Source organism: Girardinichthys multiradiatus, chromosome 12 (genome assembly GCF_021462225.1).
Source record: "Girardinichthys multiradiatus isolate DD_20200921_A chromosome 12, DD_fGirMul_XY1, whole genome shotgun sequence".
Taxonomy (NCBI): domain Eukaryota; kingdom Metazoa; phylum Chordata; class Actinopteri; order Cyprinodontiformes; family Goodeidae; genus Girardinichthys; species Girardinichthys multiradiatus.
The window spans coordinates 19,978,083-19,999,574 of NC_061805.1; the positions used below are offsets into that span (position 1 = coordinate 19,978,083).

General features: G+C 39.5%; 1 protein-coding gene across 5 annotated transcripts in view; it reads left to right on the forward strand.

Moving 5' to 3' along the window:
- The window catches only part of slc20a2 (solute carrier family 20 member 2), a 73,576-nt gene that overhangs the window by 8,505 nt on the left and 43,579 nt on the right, over positions 1 to 21,492 (forward strand). The window contains exon 1 of one of the 5 annotated variants that reach the window (XM_047380805.1): positions 20,771 to 20,958. The exons of the other annotated variants lie outside the window; for them this stretch is intronic. The gene's annotated coding sequence lies outside the window, so the exon portion shown is untranslated. Of the gene's footprint in view, positions 1 to 20,770; positions 20,959 to 21,492 lie in introns of those variants that run through there. 5 annotated transcript variants of the gene reach the window in all.

The following is a 21,492-nucleotide window of genomic DNA, read 5'->3' on the forward strand; positions in this document are numbered from 1 at the left end:
CCAAAAAGCATTGTAAATACTTTTGTTTCTGTTTCCATGATGGCGTGGCTCCGAGCAGGCTGGTCCTTGTGCCAGTGGGTGTGTCGCTGTCTGTGGGTGGCAGGGCCGTTGGCACTGGGATCAGGAGTGTCACAGTCGGAGAACAGTCTGTCTCTCTGATCAGCCCACCTCACCCTGAGCACAATGAGTTAGTTATGTCAGAGCCCTGTTTTGCCATGGCAGTCACATGAGTGTGGATCTTCATGCTGTGTTTCTGTTGTTACTGTGCTTGTATTAATTATGCTAATCCATGTGGTAATAAAGGCCTGGTTACAATAATTAATCACGTGATGCAAATATGTCAACAATTCTGATTAACTAAAAAAGATACTTATATAAAGATAATAAAGTATTAAAGGAGCACCTTGTGTGTTAAAACAAGTTGTTAGTTCTGTGATGAGGGAACTGATTGCAGATTATGTAATGTGAGTCATACTTCCAAGGGTCATAGTAATAAAAAGTGATGGGGAAAAATCATAAAAACTAGTTAAGATTTTAATTAAACCAAATGAAAACCTAAACTCAGCTTTCTTTACCAAATCCACAATGTTTGCATGAAAAAAATCTAGAAGTTGAGTTCAGACCCTTAACTATTTTGTGGTTTCTTCTCTTGTGAGCATGCATGCAGCTGCTTCCAGAGAGCTCCAGTTCAGTTGCAAGCATATAACCAATGGAAATGTTTGCCTGCTGCAATAATTATCATGCTTTTTTTGTCATGTAGCTTTGCATTCTCTGACCCAGAGGCGAACCTCAGTCATGCTGTGATGTCCTACTAATGTTTACTGAGTGAATGATTGTGGTATCCTTAACATTTATCTAAAAAATTTTGGTATTTATAGCTAGAACTCATGTTCCTGGCCATCCGCCTCCTGTTGTTGTTCCTGCTGCTCTCATCGCAGCAGGAAGACCCTTGTTTAACCTTTTTAATAAGAGATAACTGGAAGGAAATCTTAGTAATCGCTTCTAAAGAAAAAAAATTAATTTAAAAAAAAATGTTTCTTAATTTGGACAGAAAAGATTAGAAATACATCATTCTCTGTATCAATAATCTGGTTGATACCTTTAAAGCATTTTTTTGTTTGTTGCTGTACCCTTTTTTGATCAGGTGCTGGTCTTTTTACACCGGTGCCATTTTGTACCTTTGTTGTCTTAAAGTTCCCTCAAAGCCGGGACTCCGCTTTGAGTCTGCGGACTCAAAGCGGATGTCCACTAGAGACATCAGCGCAAAGCTCAGTTTTTATGACCGAATACTCTGTGTCACACGATAAACTGCTCAGCGGGAATAAGTCTTCACATTGAACTATTTTATATCTGACAGCAAGTATTTAACAGAGCATACTTTTCAATTTTAATTAGAAGTCTACAAAGCTATAGTTGTAAATTAGTTCCTCCACCACTCCATTCTCCACAGTTGTCATTAATAAAAAAATGAAGCCGAAAATATGAATTTGTTTATTCCAAGACTCACCTCTGACACTATTTGTGACACAGTTTATGTGCCCACGTGATAGCTGGCAGCAACACACTGCTCCAAGCAACCAATCGTGAGGACACACAACTCTCCCATCGCACTGATAGGTGTGCGTTAGGTGTCCTGGTCAAGAAGAAACGGGGCTAGGTGCCTAACTAGCTATCAAACTTACTACTATCCATTCGGAAGTTATCAGTGTTTTATATTATTCATGTCTTTCACCAGTGTATTTCCCTTCTTTGTCCTCAGTCTGATTTAATGGCCTTATATAGCACCTTCTTTTCTTTTGTTTTCCAAAGCTCTACAAGGCAAATTAGCTCTTCCTCCTCATCTGATGACACCATGGCAAAAAGTGTGAGAAAAGTAGGAATTTGTCATGAGAAATGTTGGAAATTGGTCTGCTCGACTATGAAACCTCAAACGTCTGCGAACAGTACATGCACAAGTATGCTCAACTTTGTGGGACACTTAAGTCATTTTGTACCCACGTTTTTCGAGTAAAATTTAGGCTGTCTAAGTCTAATACATCTACATGAATCTGTTGGTGCCCCCGAGGAGGGCATTTCATGTCCGCCTTGAATTATGCTTTGATTATAGTAGATTTGATTATTTATCTCCAAACCTCATGAAAATACTTGTCTACAAAAATAAATAAACCGTTCCTGTTCCAAATGGTGTGCTTGCGGGTATAAATGGAAGTAGGTCGAATGAAATTGTGATGTTCTTCTACAAAATGGGAGTATGAATGGGAAAGGGTTTAATTGGCCCAAACCTCTGCTTGTCTTTTTTGCCCCGTTTATGCACTTCTCTAGTGCTGGCTATTTTGCCCCAACGCCATTTTCGTACCTTCACAGTTTAGGTCCTTAGTTTGTGCTAAGGTTGGCAGATAGGACAAATTTATCAACCATCTACGATGGCTGAGCCCTTCAACGGTTGTTGCATTTACTGCCATCTATGACATCCAGTGGTTTAAAGTAATTTATTGTGTTCTACTCAAAGTCCAGCAAATATTATCCATGTTTAGGTCGTTTACAGTTATTTTAGTTTGGTCAAGGGCTACAGTCTGTTATATTTCATTAGAGTCAGATAGAGTAAATGATGGTTAGAACCACAATAATCTGGAATATAGAGTTACGGCTTATATTTAAGTAAAATATAAAAACGTTATAAATTACAGGTGATATTTGAGCACTCTGACCATTTATCCTTAAAAACACTTGGGGCTGTATATTAGCAGGCAAATATGTAAATGTGGTACTTGCTATGAGGGTTCTTTTTGTATTTAATGTAACAATCAAATTATTTACAAGTTTCTAGAATTGCGCCGCTCAAGGTGGCAGCAGGTTGGAGTAGCTCTGTTACTTTTGATTCTGATTTATTATTTTTTGGGAACTATTCCTCTTGTGGTGGATACAGTTGATTTTTTTTGTATGACTGTCCACTCCAGTGTTGGATGCTGTGCAGCTTGGAGGATTTTTCTTAATACTTTCTATTTTTGGACATTTGTTATGATGCTTTGCCATGGCAACGAGGTTGTTTCTTACAACCGGGAGCAGCTGATTAATATCTCAAAAGCTCAAATAATACTTCAACTACAACCCCAAATCCCTGATGAGTTGAAAAGGAGACGCCGTGGATGCAGAGCAGGAGCTAAGAGAAGAGAGAGAAGGAGGAAGTTCAAACCATCTCTTCCGTCGATTTTGATGGGCAATGTGAGATCGTTGGGAAACAAGTTGGATGAACTCCAAGCCCTACAAAGGACCCAGCCAGAGTACCGGGCATGCAGTATTATGTGTTTTACTGAGACATGGCTGCAGGATCATATCCCCGACTCAAACGTCTCTCTGCCGGGCTTTTTAACCATACGAGCAGACAGAGATTTAAAGAGGAGCAGCAAATGTAGGTGGACTGGTAGTACTTGTGAACAACAGATGGTGTAATCCAGGACATGTTACTGTGAAGTGTCATCTCTGCAGTCCAGATATTGAACTGTTGGCAGTAAGTTGTCGTCCATATTATTTACCCAGAGAGTTCAGTGTTATTTTGGTAACAGTTTACGTTCCACCTTCCACTGTTGCTGACACTGCATGTGATGCCATCAGCTCAGTTGTTGCTAAGCTACAGACACAAAACCCCAATGCTTTTGTGGCAATTTCTGGTGATTTTAACCATGCTTCACTCTCTGCTACACTTCCAACGTTTCAACAATTTGTCAGCTGCTCTACCAGAGAAAACAAAACATTGGATTTGTTTTATGCAAATGTCAAGGACTCATACATCTCTACAGCACAACCTCCTCTAGGCAAATCAGATCACAATCTTGTTTTTCTCTGCTCGAAATATAAGCCCCTTGTTCAGAGACAACCTGTAATAAAGAGGACTGTGAGAAAATGGTCACAGGAAGCTGAAGAAGCTCTGCAAGGTTGCTTTGAGGCTATAGACTGGGACGCACTGTGCCAGCCACATCTGGCATTGCACACTCTCCGAAACACTCAATAAGCTTCAAGATCTTAGCCACTAAAAATAAACTCCAGGTGTTGGCTTTAAGGGCAGTTGGAACGGCCCGTGGGCCAAATATATAATCAAAATGCAAAGTGTGAATGCCTGACACCTAAAATATGATATCCTACCGATTAGTAATGTGTTCTTTGTAGTTGAGACATTGTACACATTGATTGTGATAATTGAAATTTGATATATTGTTCAGCTCTATAAACACTTGACCGCAATGGGGAAATAAAACTGTTTCGCCATTGGTTTAAGAACATTTATATGAGATGGTTTGTTTAGAGGTTCAAAATGGAAGAAGGAAAGAATGAAATGACTATGAATATGTATTGGTGAAGGGGTCTACAGACACGTACCCACTTTGAACTGTTGTGTTTTTGGCCCCGTTTGTGCACTCCACTAGGCCCCTGAAAGCTGTTTGGTGGACTTACTGGTAGCCTTCTGTGTATCACTGCACTGTCACACAGAGCGTCTCTTGTTTGGGTGCTGGCCTCATGTTAACTATGCTAATAGCGAGGCTTACTGCTAACTGCGAGGCATTGTGGTTTTGTCCCTGAAGGTAGAATAGATGTCATGGATGTCATTATCCTTTTCTTCTTCCTCATGTTTTTTCATAGGTCTGTTTTTTTAGCCTTTCAGCTTCAGTGAGTCAGAACTTTGTCTCTAATGCCTGAGGTCAGTGAGGTTTAGGGTAAATTGTTTGATGGCAAAGTGTTGCAAAAGATGTAGACAAATGCCTGGAAAAATCTGCCCTTAAAATGGCAAACCATACTGTGTTAATTCTGTCAGGATACAAATCCATGGCTCCAACACTTAAAAAGTTACCGTCATTTTCAAGGAATTTTCCTGCTCTGTATCAGCTTCAAAGGAGACAAAGGCTGTTGTGTTGGTAATGTCATCGCCTATTTGTATTTTACGGTACGAATGGATGGATGAGGCAGCGCTCCATGTAAGGATGAGCAGCTGGTTGACTGGTCACTGCGCTCGCTCATGTGACAATGCTATTTCTAGCCAAATCACTCCTCCTCCTTTCTGCCTTTAGCAACAAGAGCGAGTGGTGGATATGTGACACCTCAGAGCAGCGAGGCCAGTCGGTACGGGCATTTGTCAGTGACCAGCGGTATCTTTCTTTCCATTTTCCCCCTGACACCACTTTGTGATTGGATGTAACTGGTTTCGGCAAGACTACCCCAGACAATTACATTTCAGTCATTCTGTTTAAGATAAAAGGGGAGTTGAGCTATTCACTGGCAGCGATTTAGTTATTTTTTGTTTTTTTTACACATTGATGCCATAAAAGGACCATTTGTGAGATAATGTTTGCACATTTTTTGGTGGTCACAAGGAAAATAAGCAGGTGCACAGCTAAATAAAACAGATCATTCAACATAGTTGTAAAGTCAAGATGCTTTTAAAGCACTCAGTTGACTATAAAGCTCAAATTGTTCTAGATGTGTTTTTGTCTGTAGATTTGAAACACTTCATTGCTTCATGTGATTACTGTACAGAGGAGTACGTAATTAATTTTGTATGTTTCCTTCATGCAGCTGAGTAGTTATAGGTTATATCTCACAAGGGCAGTCCAAGATTGTTGCCTATTTATTGATTAACGTTATTGTTTTTGGAAAGTTTTGACCTGCTCATTCCAGTCTCAACCAATTTAGTTTTGCCTGTAAGACTTAGGAAAATAAAGGAAAATCTTCCACTTATTTTTTCTATCCCTCATTAGTTGGTAATTATTTATATTAGAACGAGAGTTAATGCCACTTTGTGAGAGTGGGGTTGCTGTCACATAGGATTTCATCACTATTTTGAGGGTAAACAATTTGGGCGCGTCACTGGTGGCGTAGGGGGTCAAGTGCGTGACCCTTGAATGGAGGCCTCAGTCCTCGACGCAGGCTGTCGCAGGATCGAATACCGGCCCATTGACACTTTCTGCACTCCCTTACCCCACTCTTTCCACACCATTTCCTGTCTACTCACTGTGAAAAAAAATAAACCGATCGGTAAAACTGATTGACTTTGGTGTACTCTCTTCAGCCTTCCTGTTATCTGCTTTGTTCTTCATCTAACATTGCCCTATTATGCTGAATAACAACATTTATACCAAACAGTGTTGTCAGTGTGACCTGGTAGCACTTGGAATGTTGTGCTTACTGAAAAAAAAAAAGATTGGATGTTTGGGGTTTTGACTATCCCGTCACCCAATTAAGAGTTTTTGGTGCAACCCCAGTCAAAATGTCTTTATAGAAAGTTTGGGCTAAGGACTACTGCTAGTGAAGATTCACGTAAAACATTGCTTTCTTACAAAAAAAAACTGTGGACAAAAAAACCCGAACTAAACAGTGTCCGTCATTTTACTGACTTGAGATGTCATTCTGTTGTGAAATATTATTGTGACCCCACAAAGAGGTTGACCACTAATTCAAAATTAAACTATTATGATAGACAGCTATGAAAATACTCAAGAACAACAGAACATGGTCCCAGTGGTGGGACCATCACAGCTGTCCAAACACACATCACTGCTGGAGAAATTTCATACAGTGACACAAATGTTGTGTTTGGTAACTTTAATGGGCGTATATTTTCTTTGCATGTTTGATGATTTGCTAAAGATCAATTTCAAAAACATCCCCCAAGTGTGAAAGGCTGTTATTTGCTATCAATTTCATATTATGTAAAAAGTTGATGTATGCAGGGTTGACCTTTCTTCCTAACCTCTGTTCTTCTTTGACATGCTGTATATTAACTTTGTGGATTTATGATGATCACACTTTGTTTTGTGCATATTGCCCCCGTTTTCAGAACTGGCCACAGATTCTCAATGGGTTTGACATCTGGAGAGTTTTTTGGGCGTACATCTAAAATTGTACCTTTTTAAATGTGAGCCACTTTGTTGTATGAGATAGTGCCCCATCATACTGGAAAATCCAAAGATCATCACTGAATTGTGTGGAGATTAGTCACCGGTTGTTGTGATCACACTGTTTATCTATAACCTGGGCTGAATTGTGAGTAAACCCAATCTCCATGGATAAATTGCTAGCCTACATATTGGATGTATCAGGCTGCTTCATGGTTGGCACAATGACCCACAACTGATGGGCGAGCTTACCTTTTCATTTCTGGAAAATTATCTTCTTGATCCAAAATCTGTTCTTTGATTCAATCTGATGATAGCTGCATGCTTTTATTTGAATGGTGCCAATGCTGATATAAGTAGACGATGATTTCAAGCAGGTCTGTTGTCCTTTAAAACAATTTGTCTGGCAAACTTATTTCAACTCTACAAGTGAACACATTTGTGTCACTGCCAACTTTTTTTGGCCTTGACTGTAAAAAAATAAATAAAATAAACAGTCAGCTATTTATATTTCATCAGTTATTTAAATATTTTCTAAACTTTACTGTATTGTCTGCAACATTACCTCTATATGTATGGGTTGGTGGGGTGATTCTTTTGTTTTTACAGGGAACGTGGAACTGACTGGAGGATATGATGAATAGTCCAATAAAAGTTTCACTGGCCTTGAGTGTAACAATAGTACATGGAATAGTTGGAGTGTTTTAAACCTGTCATGGGGGTAATATTACCTTATTCTCTTTAGATAATGGCATGAAATGTCCACTGGTAGACAAATGCCTCTTGACCGCTAAGATTCCCCTGGGAAACCACCGAAAGTGCTCCGTTCACAGAATAATAAACGGATGTCGTTCTTGAGCAACAGTATCAAAAATATCAAGCACAAAGTAAAACAAAGAGATTACCTAGCTCTACTATGAACCATAGTCAACAAACAACCATGTATTTCAGAACCATAAGCACACATTTTTGTGGCTTTTAAAAAAATACATAATAGTGTTTTTAAGAATTAATTTCCTGATTTTAAAACACCTGTCATTTGTGATTTACAGCATTTGTTCTTTGGAGGCTTGTAAAACAGTAAAAGTGTTGTAAAATTTCCATGATTATCTTTAGTTGACTGAAATGTTAGGAAAGAAACATTACAGTCGGCTTTGTTTGTTTCAAAGTTGTTGTTTTTTTTACATTACAGGGGAATTAAAAAGCTTTTGCTAATTTAGTTTGACCTGGTATGGTGTGTCTCGTCAGGGTTTTCTGATATGAGCCAACACACAGTAAACAAGAATTACTAAATTGAAATTACTCAGATGTACACGGCATGTCTCCTGAAATGTTATTAATTCCTACAAAGAGCTTTTACTGCTTTTCTCTTGAGAATATCTCTTGTGTTCATTCTTTTACAATGTTTTATGTGATTTGAGACAATTGCTTGTGCTTAACTGCAACATTGAGTAATGTAACATACATCTCTACCCCTTGGCAACACAACCCAGCCTTGGTTATTTCGCTTTAAAGAAGACTTCCTGACTAATGTAAGAAACCTGACTTGTCTCAGCAGAGAAAAGCATTATCAAGCACAGTTTGGTTGTGAGTGAGAGGAAGTACTTTGGTTATAAGCATTTGTGGTTTTTTTTGTAAAACCCTTCCTTAACATGTTCTAGCAGCTCAGTTCAAAAGTACTTACGATTCTTCATAATGTGCAGGTCAAGATTAAATTATAATATTTAACAATATTTTTATACATATTCTAATATTTTAACTATGGATGTTCCAGTCCAATCTAAAGTCTCTGATTCAAAGCATCAATCGAGGCATTTCTGAATGATCAAATCACAGCCCCCGAGTAAACTCAACTACCAATACCAGTGACCCTTTACAAAGGGCAGGTGAAACACTTTGTAAAGGGTCAAACACAAAGCAAGATGAAGCTATATGTCGAGTCAGATACAGCTGGCAGCAGATATTTACATCCACTGTATAAAAGAAAAAACTATTTTCTTATTGCCTGACATAAAATCAGTGTAAACGTTTCCTGTTTTGGGGTCAGTCAGGAATACCTGAGTTATTTCTATTTCTGGCCCATTCCTCTTGACAGAACCGGTGTAACTGAGTAAAGTTTGTGATGGACACTCTAAAACATTGTTGTCCTGAAGCCACTTGGTAAATAATTTGGACATATGCTTGTTGTTGTCCATTTGGAAGGCTCATTTTTGTCCAGGTTTTAACTTCTTGGCCTATGTCTTGAAATTTTGCTTCAGTGTTTCCACATACTATTATTTCCTCAAGATAGCATCTATTTTTTGAAGTGCACCCTGGAGAAATACACCTGCATTTTCTTTCCAAATGGTTATTACAGCCAAAGAGTTATGTTTCCCTTTCATCAAACCCCCAAAAATAAGGCATTTGTCCTTGTGAGCATTTAAAAACTAGACTGGCTTTTTTGGTTGCTTTTGAAATAATGACATCTTTCTTACTGAGTGATCTTTCAGCCCATTTCAGTACAGGACTGTGTTTCTTGAGGACTGGGATGATGGAGCGTTTAAAGCAGGAGGGAACCTCATACAGCTCCAGACTTTTTAAAGATACTTGTGAAAATGGTTGTTAGTTGGTCAGCGCAGATTGTCAGGCAGAGAGAGAAGACGCCATCAGGACCTGGAACTTTCTTCCAATTCAAATGCTGGAAGACCCTGATAACATCTTCCTCTTTGACCTTTAATGTTGGCAGGGTGATAGAGGAGGGGTTTGTAGAGTTATTGGTGGGAGATGCAGGTCGACACTTTATGTAAGAGGTAGGTGTGAAAGGCTGGTAATCAAACGTACAAAAGGAACAGTTCTGATCCACAGCCAGGCGGGGTGTCATCACAGCATGTGAGGTAGGGCTCCCATAGTTGGTAATAGTCTGCAGACTCCTCTACACTAAAGTGCTGTCACTAGCTGAGAAGCTCCTTTTTTATTTTCCCACTGTAGGATGTTTTTGTCATTTTGTTTCTTGTCTGTTTATACACGGCCTGGTATCTACTGTGGTAAGGTTCATATTTGATCTGCAGCCACCTCAGATGTGAAAAAAAAACCATGCCTTAAGCCCTTTACACACTCCATAAGAAGCAAGAAATGTGTTCTCGTTCTCGAGGTGGCAAGAACAAGAACAACGTTCGTTTTGGCTCTGACTATTTATAATTCACGAGAAACTAGAACTAGAAAATCCTGTCCACTGTAGCTTACGTCACAGAGCTCCTTTGGGTCTGTGCTCAAGAGTGGGAAACTTCCTTTGCCACCACAAGCACATCTCCCTAGAACAACCATTAAGACCCCTCATATCTTTGTTGGAGATTCTGCATTTCTGCTGCATGTCTGCCTCAGTCGTTCCTATTCAGGTAAATTGCCATTAATGAAATGTAACAATGTAAAGAGAGAAAATTATTGAAATTTATTTCCAGTTTTCTGTAATAGATAAATGATTCTAACATAAAATTTCTTTATTGGCAAAAATTGCTGTTTTGATACATATTAATCTTCAGAATAGATAGAATACTTTATTACTAAAATATTCTTTAGCTGCAGCCATTAAAGTGTATACTGCTTGACCTATGTTTAAACATGTGAGCACAAACATCTCCTGAAATAATCCATTCTTTTTTTGTTGACTGTCATGAAAAGATCTCAATCTCACAATGAAGGAACTGATCTACAATTTCCGCCTGTCTCATGCCCAGCATGTAATTGAAAATGCATCTGGCATCTTAGCAGCAAGATGGAGGATCCTTGGCCTACCTATAGAGTGTTTGCCAGATAAGGTTGGGGATATGGTTAAGGCCTGGATTGCGCTCCACTACTACATGGCCTACACAGATGCTGCTAATGTTCCAGCTGCAAGATACATCCCCCAACACCTTGCTACCTACTTCAAGGGCTTGTTCCATGGCAAGAAGATATAATCCAGTGGGGGTGTCTACTATAGCGGTGAAGATAAACCTTAATCCCAAGGAGTGAAATCATTTGAATATAATTTTCATTGTGCATATCTATTCATTGTGTATATAGTTGATTTCCTTTTAACATGAAAAGTAATTGTATTGAGTGATTTTTAGGAGTGAAGGCTTTACATTTGTTACAGTAACCCATTTAAAAGATAATACAAATGTTTCAGAAATAACTAAATCTGTTCTTTTAAAATGTGCTCAATATCTGACACTCTTGCTTTGTTTAATTTACACAGTAAAGCAAATTTGTTTTCAAACATATTTTCAGCTTGCTTTCAAACATGCACTTTTGACAAATTTATTAACAGCTTCATTAGGAACATGAAAATTTTCCTAATGCAGGCTTAAATAAAATGGCAAGAGAGAATTTTAACAAACTTATTAAAGTAACTTATTAAAACTGTAGTAGATGATAAATTAATCTGTATTTATATTTGCTCATGCCAAGCAGGGCAGTATTCTGCTCTGTCTCATGCATCACATTTTGAAGCTTCCATTTAAAATCGGACAGCAATTCTGGTGGTAGTTTTCGCATGAAATCCGCAACATGCAAAACATATCTCCCACAGGGGTCCATCAGTTGGAGCATGGTATGTATTCTGAAGAGAATACAAGATGACACCCTAGAAGACTGCTTCTACACCTGCTAAAACGCATATATAACAACAGCAATGTTACCGAAAGTGCACGGTACCAATGAATGGAGTATGTATTAAGTGGCAACTGCAGCTCAATATAGAGCATCTGTTAACACCTGAATCCAAACATCTGGGGGTGTAAGTGTGAGCACACTTGTGTGTATATAAGGTTTCTCGATAAAAATATGCAATAGCGAGTCTGAGGAGCCACAGAACAGCCACCCTGGACCCAAGGCACACACGGAGGAGATCTGAGCTACAGACATCCAAAGGCCCACCAGAGCATGAGAACCCCACCCCTAAAAAGCAGATTAAGACACATCCATACAATGCAAGCTCCTCACACAGCCCCCGCTCCAAGCCCCCTCACTGCATCCCACCCTTCAACAAACATTACGGCAGTTGGTTGATTTAAATCGGAGGCAGAAGCTTCAAAAACATTCCAATCTGTGCAATCAAGGCAGTTCTGTAGCATGTTTTGATTCATCAGACCACCCTCTAACAGTCAGAACTACAGAGGTTTTCAGTTTCTGCCTGTAAGTTGGTATGAGATGAAGCAGGCAGTGGTCAGAGAGTCCCAACCCTGCACGAGGGACTAAAGAGGGACCTAACCCTCTTTGCCGTCCCTTATGCACTTAGGCTCAGATTTATGTGAATATTTTCCAGAGGCATGTCATGACAAAATGTAGCTGGGATTAATGTTTGCGGTGCTTGATTCTGGACATAAAAAAAATTTGATGCAACTTGGTTGATATATTTTTACTTGGAGTACCTGCTTTTAGTAACAGTTGTATCCTTTAGATAATGCCAGAAAATTAAAACATATGTCAGTTGAAATCCTGGCACAGAAGTCATCATGTGAAATTGTTGCTCATGCAACTTGACCTGCAACCACTGGTAACGTTTGCAGTCCATTTCTGAGCTTTGCTCTTAGTTTTCTCCCGGAAAACTGTGCCAGGGTAATCCATGACTCGCTGACTTGTGAGCCTAATCCGACCTGCCTCGCATGTTTGCTTCCGCCGTGTACATTGAAGTTTAAGATACTGTCAAAGCACTGCTGATTCACACGTGTATCTTCGAACACCTGGTTTTTCTTTAATGTCGTGGAAGTACACAGGACCCCCATGTCCCCCCCTGCCTCTGCTGTGTCTTTGACTACATGCGCTCAGCGGCAGGTCTAATCAAAGCGCTCTGTAATGCTGTTAGCTGGGTCATGTGCTGGAAGCCCGGATTAAGAACAGGAGGGCACAGGCCACTAGATCAGCTTAGCAGGGTCCGATCACGCTCTCACTGTACTGCTCTCTACTTTTCTGTTCATCATTTAGAATCACATGTGGTGGACACAGGGATCGAAGTTCTGTCTGTGCTGTAGTATCTGAAGGACAGTCAATGTTACCAAACATTCTGCTGTATACTCAGTTTGAACAGTTTAAAAAAGCAATTCACATAATGTTCACAGGCTTTCAGGTGTTTAAGTGCATGCATTTTGTCCTTGTTCAACCTTTCACCACATATTGATCTACTGGCAGGACACAAGCACCCTGCAGGATTTTCCCGAACAGCTCGTACTACTAAAGACTACATTCAAAACAAACATGTGAAACAATGTCTTTGTTTTTTTTAAAGGGAATACTAGAAGTGCTAGTTCTTTAAAGTATTGTCCAAAAAAATCCTTATACTTTTCTCCCAAAGAACCAGACTGTTGTGCAGTCTTATAAATTTGTATTTCTTCTGCTTTTCTGGGTTGTCCATTGGAGCATGCTGTGTAGTCGGTGCTTAAAAATGTGGAAATTACAGGATTAAAAAAAAAGTGTGAAAAAAAAACACTATCTGCAGTAGAGAAACAGTATCTACATTTTGAAATTTGCAGTTATTTGTTTTTGGGTTTTTTTGTCGTGCGTTTCAGATCGTTAAGAAATGGAAACGCAAAAAGCAGTTTTTAATGATGCTTTAAATCTGTTCGTAGGAAAAAGCTTTTGTCACTTTAAATCAGTCCGATTTAAGTCCAGACTTTGATTAGGCCAACCCAAAACCCCCCTTTTTTAATTTTTTTTTTAATGAATTCTTGCAACTGTACCTTGGATTATTGCTCTGCTACATAACTCAAGAGCATTTTTACCTGGTGTTATGCTTATTTTCTGTTCTTGAAATCCTTGAGATCAGTGCATAGTGTGTTTTAGCCTGCTTCATGTTGTTAGGCAGGTTCAATTTAAGGGATCTCTTGATTCAACAAGTCTGGCAGTAATCAGGCCTGAGTGTAGATTGTGAAATTGTACGAAAATCTGGGTAATAGATAACCTAACAAACAAATGCCGTTCTAATTTTGCTTTAAATAGTTTTTTCCCTTTGCAAAATAAATCATCCTATATAACAGCAATTTTTGTTTACTCAGGTCAAAAATGTTTCCTAAGCAAAGGAGTTGGTGCAATCAGATGGGTTTCCCTGGTTACGTTTTACCATCTGGCATCATAAATAAAATTTTACTGCACTATATTAATTATTATCCGTCTGTATGATTTGAGACTCGTCCTGTTAAAACGCTTAAGTGTTTGGTAAAACTAGAATATCAGTATAAACGTTTCATCCAATTAGCACTTACTATTTAAGGTTCATTACAAAGCTTGGCTGATTGGAAAGAAAATGTAAATAAGAGATTGATGACTGATAACGGACTTTTTAAATACATTTAATGAAATTCAAAAGGTTATTTAAACTCCAAATTGACTGTCTTGAGTTCGGATATTTGTCTAGGTTCTGGCAAAATGTGTTTCTGTCATTCAGCAGTCATCCTGGATCTGGTGACCCATAGATACATGAGGTCACATGTCGAGACTTTTAGACTCTAACAGTCACATTAAGACTTCATGGGTGAGGAATAAGATAAGCGTTGAAGTAAGACCCAAACCAAGGCGATGACTTGTGACTTTTCTCATTAATGTGGCATTTGTACAGTCTTTCAGCCTGTTTGCGCTAGATTTTTCTGTACTCGCTAATACCTGCAGCCACTTTGCCCTATTAACACAGTTTAAAACCTCAGAGCATGCCAACACTAGATTACCAGCTCAAGCAGCTGAGACAGAGGTGGGTAGGTTGAAGATCCTGGTAGTGTTTGTATGAGCACAGCTCCACATTGTACATTTGAGAAGAGATAATCTTGGAACAGAAGGTGGAAAAGTAAAAAAGGAAAAAGAAAGAGAGAGAGGACAGATGTGAAGCGGTTTTGCTGAGCAGTCGGGTACCAAAGCTGGTTTGTGGGAGGATCTGGAACTGTCCGGCTGAAGCCAATTGCAGGAGGAGGGGCGGGTGGGGGAGCGAGCAGTGGAAAACTGGGAGAGAGGGTCAAGGGTAAGATGACTCCTACCTTCAGCAACATAGAGACAGATGGCAGAAAGAGAAGAAGGCCAGATTGCAACCTTAAAAAGCCCCAGTTATTGGTATGTCCTGATCTCTTATTGTGTCGGTCATATGATGTAAAATCTAGCCAACAATAGCAGCTCTTACAGTTGGATTGCTGGCTCTATATTTGCTGTAATGACACATTCTGATTGTTCTATTAGGATCTTGTTGTGAGCATGAGTTTATTCTAAGAGGTGACTAATCGGGCCTGTGAGCCTAAAAGCATTATTTTGTGCTGCAGCTGTTTGTGGTTCCATGGTCTTTGTGTGTCCGCACGCTCAGCCAGCTCTCTAATAATAAAAAATCTGCTATTTGGGATGTATAAAGTATCTATTCGTATTGTTTTGTTCCTAGTCGCTGTTTTTTTTTTTTTTTAGATTTCTTAGAAACAACCATGGGCACAGTGAGAACAGTGCAGTGCTTCTGTCTCAGTTACTTAACACAGCCATACGGAGCCTTGAACAGGGAGAAGTCACTTTACCATTTCAGGGTGAGGAAGTCAAACCTGCGTCCGCTGAAATCAGAGAGAGCTGACCTCTAGAGCATCTCAACTTAAGGGGTTACACAACTGTTTTCTGTGGTTTTATTGATTTGCAGTGTAAGGTTGATGGAACTGGTTTGGGATTTTGCCAATTTGTGAAATCATTTTCTAGGTTAATCCATTTGTCAAAAAACTGTAAAAAAATTAAAAAAACTGCCCTGGGTAGAGAAAGTATCTTAAAGGAAGATAACAAGCATTGATGTAAAAGAAGCCCAACAATGTCTTTAAAATTGGTAATCAAAAGTCTATGTTCTATGCGAAGCATTGTAAAAACTAAAATAAAAACAATTATCTGGGTTTCATTTTTTTTTTTGCCTAAATGAGAACTGTAGGTGTGTTATTGGTCAGTAGATACTACTGTGAGTTTTAGGGTGTCGACATATAACACATAACTGGTGCAGACTGCAGGGAGGAGACTCATATGATCAATTTACAGTATTAATGCTGACTGTGTATCATAGTCCAAACCATGGATTATTTTGATGAATTGTGAAAGCTCTAGTTTTAAAACTGCTAAAATGCCCCTCACCTACAGCCTAAAGTCTTTTTTAGTGAAATGTTGGAAAAAGTGCTGGAATGAGTAGAATTTTCTCCAGCTGTATAGGGCATAAAGAAATACATCGCTGCCCTTTTCCACACTTCCTTCTGCACACTGCCAGTCAGCTGTCACACATGCATTTGGATGATAAAATGACATAAGGAAATTGCAGCATAGTAGAACAAATTGGTGACAGCAGTGTGAATGAATGGACTCCTGTTTTCAAAGATTTACTGTACTCTTTGTCTTTCTGGGGCTTAACACTAGTGGATCAACTTCAATTCATCCGATTTCCTATTGGTCCTGGTACTTTTTAGATCTGTTCAAACTTGTGCACCTCCCACTTAAAGAGTGAGGGAAAGTCCATCCTAGCAACCAACTCTCGGTCATACGTCTTCTGCAAAAGTTATATAAGATTAGGTCTCACTATATGCAGTAAAAATCTTAGGAAAAATACAATAGGGTGGAGATAAATAACTTATTCCAACCTTGACTTGATGTGTAAAACTTAGCCATCCAACACAGAGTTGATATTGTTTAAAATGACTTAAATGATATTCAATGAAACATACATTCTGATAGTATTATTATATAAGTTAAGCAGCAAATGATAACCTCAGTTTCAGTGTGCATGGAGCATCTACAGGGTGCAACACTGGAAATGACACTTTCTTGCATCTTATTAAAGCTGAAAGCTTGGCTTGCTTTCCTAAAGCAAAACTATGTTCAATGCAGTGTTGATTTGCAGGAAGATTGTTGGCAATAGCATTTAGAAAACAGATTTTTTTGTTTGTCACAAAGTGTGACCGATGGTCTGTTCAGTATAACTGCTTCCTTACTGTTTTTCTTGATTCTACAAGAAAGAAAGATATGAGAGGCTTTATGGAAATATGAGCCCAGTGGAAACCTTTGAAGATGGTGTTGAGAAGCGACTTGCTCCATTGTTGTCATTCTTAGGAGACCCCCCTCCTTCCTTATCTAAGCCGGCTGATCTTAGCATTCAGTGTGTGTATGTGTTTTTGTGTGTCTTGGTTCTGAGCGACAGCGACTCCCTGCTGTGAAGCGAAGAGTTGGTGGGGGCAGGTGCAGCTGACGCAGGTTGGCTTTTTTGCAGGCAGAGCCAGATGGGGGGGAGACAGAAAGGGACATGATAAGTGAGAGATTTCGGTGGACAAAGTCACGGGAACTCAACAAGTGCAAGACCTCTGGACCAATTAACTGGTGCTTTTACAGCTCATGGATAGGTTGTGAGGACGAGGGTACCTGTGGATGAATTGTACTACTAGCTTTACCTTGTGTCTCTTTTTATTGTGTTTTTTATTTAAAGCAAATGTTAATATTAATACATACTATGTAAAATTGGTGTAGTGTGTAGAGCCTGACCTCAGCAGAAGACCTAAGTTCATTTGCTTATTTTATTTCTCTCAAATTTATCACCCTTATCAGCGGTGTCACTATTTTATGAAAATATTCTTTACAAGATAATGATATTGGGGCAGGAGTGGAGACAGTTGTATTTCTGTTTTCCTTCAGTAGCAGGAGTAGTTTTCCATCATTTCACTCAGTCACAGAATGTCTTCTCTACTAATTATGTTTTTAAACTGTATATTTTTACCTTAATAGTGAGACCCTATATCTAAGTTAGATTAGCTGTGTTAATAAAGTGAAAATCACAAACACACAAGAAGCAATTCAGTTTTTAACTTGGCTTTGCACATAAAGTAAGGAAATTTGTGTCTGGCTGATGTGTTTGTTGTATCAATGTTTCTTGGGTCTAAATATGATACTGTTGGAAAACTTGTTTATTTCCTTTTAAATGGTGCCACATTTGTAAGAAAACTGCATTGTAGGTTGAGCAGCAGAGTTCTGCATGTGGGTGTCATCCCTTTAAAGATCCTGTCTGTCAGTGACAAACGGCATATTTTGCTTTTGTTTTTGTGTTTATTGGATTAGATGATTGAAGTTTGAAGAAATGAGTGATATTGGTACCTAGTAGTGTGTGGATTTTATGTCGGTCACCAGCTTGGTCCCATACTGCTGTGGGATGGGATCCTATTCCTCAACCAGCATTTGTTGCAAGTCCACCAATGTGGTTGTGTTGGTCATTCTGGCATGAACAACACACCTAAGATAATCCGCAAGTGTTCAGTGGTTTTGAGGTGAGTACTGTAGGCTATTCCATCCTCTTCACTGAAGGTAGACTCTGATAAACCCTGCCCTGTGAGGACATGACCTTTTTGGAGGATCGAGTTCAGTTCCTAAGAGTGAAGATATGGGATTAGCACTGGTTCACCTCGATTTCTCTCCACATTAAGATTGCTCCAATGATGATTGTTTTTTCCAGTGAGGGAGATGCCATCCCACACCATCACACTGCTGCCACCAAAAGCTGTCATTCACGGAGAAGATTTAGCAAGGGTTTTTTTTTAGCACCACTCACTCACTCAACTTGTGCTCAATGCATAAATGTGATGTAAACAGGCTTTCCAAAGGTATAAGATTTATTGCCAAGAAAATTGTCAGAAATATTCAACTGAACATAAATTTCCCTGATTTTTGCAGTAAAATCCAATTACATTTATGGAAAGGAAACATTAGTAAAATATTTCAAAAAGTGAATGCATGCCACTGAAATTAACAGTTGTTGAGATGTATGGTTGAGATGATGGTCATGAATGTCACTAAACATTTGACTAAAAAGGCATCTCAACACTACTCTCTCTTTTATGACATAGAAGGGGAACCCCGGCATGTAAACTGACCACTGCTGCAATGGCTGACAGCACAGACAGTAGCAAAGAATCTGATGTTTCTTTATATATATTTCAGTCACTATCAGAGAGAGACAAAGCAGAGTCAGAAGAAGAAAGTCAGCTGTCATCAGATATTGGCGTGCGGACATCCATCCAATTCTCTATTTTTGCCGGATGCCGGGCCACAGCCAGAGTCGATACGCATGTATCATACCGCACCAACAGGAAACAGAACGAGCACATGTGGATTATCCAAAAAAATCATTAAAGACGGACTAGATGTCGCTATATCAATACATACACATATATTTATTGATGCACGCGTATATTGATGCACGTTGTTTATATTAGATCAATTAGTTCAGTTACTGGGCTATATACATTAACTAAGATATTCCAAGCCAAACAATTAAACATTAAATGCATCAAACTAAGCAACAAATATAGCTTCGCTGCACTCAGTGTGCTCACCCATTGTAGAACAAAACACAAGAGAACAAGCAAACTCCATGCAGAAAGGCCCCCGGCCGGGAGTCAAACCCAGGACCTTCTTGCTGCAAGGCAATAGAGAAATATTTATTTGAATATATTATATGTGGGTGCAGTTTGCCAAATAGGCCTCCGATCACAACTGGCTGTGCTTGTGAGCCCATCTGTCCCTCCTCAGTTTTCCAGCTATGATCCAGGCAGCTCTGATCCTCTTCGCTTCAGGAAAATGGTGCAGACTAACAGCAGCTGTCCTAGTATTGCTGCCACCACCAGCAATGCATCGTTTCCCCTTATTAATGCTGTTTTTAACACAACTTGGCTTCTACCTGTACAGTTCATTAATGCTCACACATTGAATTACCAGAGACTTCTCCTTTGACGTAATTTCTGGGTGACTTTGGACTTTAATTTAACATATAAAATAACATAAAAATTTAACTTCAAAATATGGTTATTTTGTATCTCAAATGTCAATTACTGCCCACTTTCTTCAGTATTAAGTTGTTTTTTCTTTAAATTTCTGCATTTGTGGGAAAAGCATGTCACAGGCACTTTAAGATAATTTCTATGGCAAATCAGCAAGTCTGCTTGTGTTTGCGGCTAATATGAGGCGCTGTGTCTGATGGCGCAGTCAGTACGCAGAGTTTTTAATAGCCCTCAAACCAAATATGGGTTTAATTGTAATTCAATTTCAAAACCTGGATACTAACAGTACGAAATTTAATCATAGTAATCATTGAAATTAATAATCATTTCCACCCCACTGTGTATGAACGTTCTTGCTGTCTGTGTAGCGTTCTCTCCTATGTCTTAGGGAATTATGGCACTCGAGCAATGAAGTCTGGTCCTGCTTTGGGTTTCGTCGCCTACAGCGAGTCTGGTCTGCTCTCTTCATTTTGTCAGCAAGTGAGTGCTCCTATTCCTGCCCACCAGAGACATAAAGACACACTGTTCCACGTGTCAATGAAAGGGACAATTGTGGCAACAAGAGAAAGGAAATGGAGGACTGTAACCAAATATTACTGGTCAGATGGAGTCCTGTTCTTTTGTGATAAACGTTTGTGGCAGCAAGAAGAAAATGGTTCTTTCTGAGTTCAGTAAAAAGCACCTTAGATGAAGATTAAACTCTGATCCCATTTCTTTCACTTGCTGTTAAACTGTTGCTCTCTAATAATACACTCCAGCTCTTGCGTGCCAATGAGGCCTTTACATTAATCTGCTGCCTCTGTTTTGTTGTGGCTAAACTAAATGGAAGTGCTCCTTGATCAAACTGCACGTTGTTCTGTCCAAAAGGTTTGCCTCCTCCTTTGCATCTATCCATGATACTTTCCTTACAGATACAGATGAGCAGAACACATTGTCAGACATTTATTTCCCATAGTCGGGTGTGTTTTGCGTGCAGATATGCTCCTTTAAGAGGCAGTCTCAGCTCAGCTGGCTCCGCTGCACGCCCCCCCCACAAACACACACATACACACACACCCCTCTAGCTGTTTAGCTCGCACTCTCCTCCTCAGTCCTGCAACAAGATCACAACCTGCTGATTTCTCACTGAGCCTCATACTTCTTCTCCTCACTGCTCCTTGTCCTGTCATCAGATGCTCTTTCCCACTCGCATCTTAAATTCAGCTCAACACATTTTTTCCAGTTCCTCTCAAGGTGTTTTTGTCATTTTGTCTTGAAGCGTTCATTCATCTACACAGCTTCTCCATCTTCTACTTAGAAGAGGTGACACGAAGGTGAGTGGACTGTGTTTAGAGCCTCTGAGGCTTCGTTCATGCCTGTCGGTTTGTCCTTATTGTCCCTAATTATGAGGCTTCCTTTTTAATTTGATACGCCGTCTGTTAGCTGCAGCCACCCCGTGTCCTTGGAGGCATAGACTACGGTTTTTTAATCCTTCAGGTGTAACAATGCTGTTGTGAGCCATCATGTGACTGTATGTGTGTGTTCATTGTAGTTGTGCTGAAAGATGAGTCGGCTTGCTGAGAGAAGCAGGGTTGAATCAGCGTGTGGAACGCATGGCTGCGTGTCAATGCAGACTCCAGCTCGTGACACTGTTTTGCACCAGCTGTGATGCAGTGGCATCCCAGGCAGATTAATGAATGTTGTACAGCAGCGACAGCAAATGTACTCTGCACACAGGTTTCTTTTACCGGCTGCCACCAGACGCTGGTTGACTCTGGACAGTTAACTTAAAGCTAAAGCTATGCATCTATAATGGAAATATTGGAATAAATACATAACTAAAATGTTTGGAAACTGGTTGACGCCCC